The following is a 5,061-nucleotide window of genomic DNA, read 5'->3' as shown; positions in this document are numbered from 1 at the left end:
TTTGGAAATAAGCTTATCATGGAACGCAATCCTTCTTCTAATCGACTACATAATCCGTACGGTTTTTCGTCTATTTCTTTTTTTTTCAAAATGTGTGAACACGAAGATTCACGCGTGTTTTACGAACGTCCGAATATAAAGTCTAGCGTAATACCGCACATCGCGTGTTAAGATCATTAACAATACAGCATAGATATGTGTTTGACAATCCCTTTTAAACTGCATGCGATATTATTGCGGACTTATGCATGCGCATGCACACGCATGTACACAATCGTGCGCATACAAACGCGTATACATGTCAATATTTTGAAACTAGGATAACCAAGCACCGTGGCTGTGAAGTGGAAACAGGACAATGTTGTACAATGTGTGATTATTACGAGAGCAAGAATTGAAAGGCTCAGATTAAAAAGAATTAATTGACAGGATTGCGTTTTTAAATGTGGAATTGCTTTTTAAAAAGATTTTTACGAATTTCCGACGGGACTTGCCGAAGCCCTTGAATTGATATTTAATCAATGACGATTTTAAACTCAGTTTCGATTACTGATAATCTTACAGATTTTTACGTGGCGTTTTAATTAATGTAGAATTTTCGGCTAAGATTAAAATTTTAATTCAAGTTAAATTTATATTACATCAATACATCGTCATACATAGAAGAAGTATAAAAGGTAGAAGTATAAAAGGTGTGCTCGAGACGAATTTCGTATCGTTCTGCGCAGATGCAGCCATTTTAAACATTTACATTGCAGTAACTTTGAAGTGACATATTGCGGATATGAATACGTGTCAAGTAAAAACGTGTACAAATAGTTTTCGAAAAAAAAAAAAGGATGCAGAAATTTACATTTTTTCCAAAGGAAAGAACTCGACATAATGTCATAATGACATGACACAGCGCCAACTTCAAATAACCGTAACATAGCGGCTTCTGGATATCGTTCTTCCTATGTTCAAAATGCGAAAGAGCACATCTTTTATACTTCCACCATGCATTATCATACATTTTTTAATACTGTAGAGTAAAAAATCTGTTTATTATTATAAACTTCGATAAAACGTATTCTTCTGAGCCTTCATAATATTGATTATTCTCGTTTCAAATAGTGAATACAATGTATTATATATATGTAAACGGCTGTTTTTTGATCAACGGCATTTATATTTCTATTATTTTTATTTTAAACAGACTTTTTTTTCTTAATCGAAATAACGTCCACCGTTGATTTCACTACATCCTTTTTTTTTTTATTTGAGAAATCTTGCATTGATATGACAATTGTATTGAAAAATTATCAAATTCTGGAAAGTGTCCAACATAATCTTAGCTAGTCAGCTAACATTTTTGAAAGAAAACGCTGTTCTTCAAAGACACCTCGTATTGTATGCACACGTATGTGTATCCGTGCTCGTCGCAGCGAAACAGTATAAGTGCGCCGCGTCCGTATTATGTAAATAAAGAAAGCGATGTCGTATAACAATATAAAAATATGGTAGCCGAAAATATGGTAGGAACTGACCAATGTTCGAGGCGCGAGACTGTTAAACTATGATTACCATATATATATATATATATATATATATATATATATTATATCATAAAAAAAACGACATACATGCATACATAGACCAAACATTTATATAAATTTTCATTACGACATTGCTGCAAATTGGTAGTTTAAAACCGAGAGAGACAAAGAAGGGTAGTCAATTTCTTTAAATACTTTTCTTAAAATTGGAACTTAGAAAGTTACAAATTACTCAGAGAAACTAATCACTTCTTTCCGTCTTAAACTATCAATTCTAATTCGACCTAAGGAAATGAAATGTTTGTCTTATGTATATATGTCGTCGTCTGAAACTTAAAAACGATGCTTCTGCGATGACGCACTTCTCGAGCACTCGTGATAACGATCGTATCGTTACTCGATAACGTTGTATCGAAACTCATATCTCTCGTCGTAGATAAAATCGCGAATCACGTCCGCCATTAAATATCGTGAAAGTATTTCTCTAAACGGCTTGTAAGATTAATGTTAAATTGATGGTAGCGTGTTAAATTACGATCGATACGTACTCGGAGCTATCAACGGCATAGTCGATCCGTAGTTATTTTTCTAGTTAGTTTTTCTGTCCTACTTAAAAAGAGACTCGTCGTAAGACCGCTACTTGCGATATATATAATTTGTTACTTGCAACTTGCGTTTATAGAGTTATTGATTTGACGCGACCACTTTGCCATGTCCTAAAGTGGCAGAAGCTTTTGTAGACGATCAGTATTTATACGTTGAAAACTGAGATATGTTGATTAATTTCTAAAGTTTTAATGAGTTTGTTACTTTTTTTTTTTTATTATCGAGAGACTTCAAGTCCGGTTCATTTCTTTTTCTACGTACACGTTATGTAAAACTTTATAGTTGACTTGTAGTAGTTATTTGATGTTTTAATCGTTCAATTGTTCCTATATAGAGAGGATGTAGAGAAATTCTATGTACTAAACTAGTAGACTTGGCTAGTCGAGCGTACGTAGTATCGAGGTCCTTTTCGACTTTTACACTGTCTACATCATATTTTTTCGTTCTTCCTAAATAGCTAGATACTGCTTTCGAATTCGCCTAAGCAGCTTTAAGTCTCAGATGGAGTAAAGCTGAAATCATAGGGCCTCGTGCTATGCTCATTACGAATTTTACCATATTTATGTGTTTCAGCGCGTAGCGTTATTTATTATATAAATTTATTATTCGTTCGCTTATTAATATACAATTTCGGATACTCCTTTTGCATTGACACTACGATATTGTACCTCGAATTTAGTAATAGCTAGAGACCAGCGTGTATAGATATTCGAAGGAGCTTTTGTTCTGTCGATAAATAATGGGGTTAAGCGAAACCATGTCAAGGCAGTGGTTTTCGTTTGCGTATAGTACCACGTACTGACTTTGTGCGTGTATCACAATTTATATGTATTCGGCGTAGCGAGAACAAATGTGTAGGCAAGATAATACTGCGAGCAACAATGCGAAGTGAAAATCGTGGTGTAATGTTATCAAAAGGTACAGGATCCTATTTCGACTGTATTATCTTTTATAGGCCGATGTATAATAATTTGAAGATGAGCTTTTCATAAAATGGAAGGAAATCATCTTTTACCTTCTGTGATTCAACGCAGCGATTTTTCATTGAGCAAGTCTTGTGTATTACCATCTTTTATACGAATTTTCGTCTCGCTGTTTGATGAAGAAATTGTCCTTTTAATAATAATTTTAACATCGTATTTATTATTCGCATTATGTTAATCTTTTTGCTTCTGGCTTTTCTTCCGAAGTTAGAAACACGTTTTAATAAATTTTAATATCCATCAATAGTTTAAGGATATCGACTTCAATGGCCGCAAGATAATATAGTGAAAATGGGACATACCGTATACGTATAAACGACACACAAGACACACACAATATAAACACAGGTGTTGATATATTATAGATTTATATGTATGCGTGTTAGAAATCGTTCTCGCGGCTTTTCACACAATGAAGGGGAAAAGTGCGTTGGCCCGTACATCGCGACTTTGCGATCGCTGTGGGCGAGAATATACATAAGAAAATATATCGAGAGCTTCTTAGATAAAGCTAGGGAACAACGTACGGCTCTATCTCCTGTCTTTCTTTCTCTCTCTCTCATTTCTCCGTGGCCTTCGTGCGAAGAGGAGAAATTGAGGTCTAATATTGAAGCTCGTAGATATTCAAGCTCCACCGTCGATCGATATCCGCACTTGTTTCTCCCCGATCGTGTTGGGAATCGCGTACGAATAGCGTGGAGCAAGGTAGACGGAATTTTAGCGGAATTTTGGATAGATCGTTTATTATAGACGCGTTAACGGCCCGTTAGATGACAACTCAAACTAGCGCGAATAAGCTCAGGTGATGAGAAGCTTCCTGATGTTTTAGACCTTAACGATGTTAGACACTTAGTTACGAGATTCGACGGCACGTTCGCCCCCCCCCCCTGCCACGAAACAATTCTTCCCGTCGCGTTGTTTGTTGTTTTTCCGTTTCATATCGTTGTACATATAGCTACGTAAGAGCGTCAGGGATCGGGAAATCGGCCACGATCTCGTCGAGTTCGGATCCGTGGAGTCTTCGCCGATATTCTCAGGTCCGTTCTTTTTGCCATCTGACGCGAATTCATCTTTTCTGTTTTTCTCCATGTAAAATGAGAAGAAGGTAAGACGAGAGGATTGTGCGAGAAACGCACAGACCGTTCGCTCGCGAATAAAAGATTCTATTCTTTTTAGCTGAGCTTCTTGCGCGGGTCTTTCTCTTTTTTTTCTTCAACATGGATAAGAATAGAAAGAAAGATGAATCGTACAAGAAGCTAGCTAAAAAGCTTTAGCTAAAAGGAACAGGCCTGATGAGATTTCGGTGATCGGTGCGAAATGTCTTTGGTTTCTTTTTCTTTTAGTCCACGATATGGGAAATCGAATTCGCCGGGAGATCGCGCCGGTTTCTAGTGCCCAGGCAAAAATTGACCAGGGTCGGTAATTAGGCAACCAGCGTAATTTCTACGTGAAACGCGAGAATGAAGGCGTTGCTTCAGTTGTCGCTCGGCCGTCTATGAGGAATGGTGCCGTCTTGCCGGCCGGTTTACTCGTAACACACATCGCCGCTTATTTTACATGGACATACCGCTTAGATAAGCAATAGGTACGTCTACTCTGCGCGAAGAGAAAGATACGGAGAAGGTGCAGGCTCGCGCGTAGATATTAGCCGTTCGTCTTAGAGACACATACGCGACTCGTAAGCCGTTTACATGTTTAGAATTCGCGCTCGTACTTCGCGAAATGATGCCACTTCTAATTATAGCGCGTATTAGGCTCACTGAAAATCCTCGATTAAACTCGTCGACGAGGAGTCCGCAACGCGAATCACGTGGACGTCGCCGTAACGATATAATTGACGTCAGAACGGTTGACGGATTTCGCTTCGAAACAGGTGACAGATGGCAGATTCGTATCTGTGTAAGTTGCGAAATAACGATGATTGAAATGTTAATTGC

This window comes from Trachymyrmex septentrionalis, unplaced genomic scaffold (assembly GCF_001594115.1).
Source record: "Trachymyrmex septentrionalis isolate Tsep2-gDNA-1 unplaced genomic scaffold, Tsep1.0 scaffold32, whole genome shotgun sequence".
NCBI classification, from domain to species: Eukaryota; Metazoa; Arthropoda; class Insecta; order Hymenoptera; family Formicidae; genus Trachymyrmex; species Trachymyrmex septentrionalis.
Note: the sequence above shows the minus strand (reverse complement) of the source record.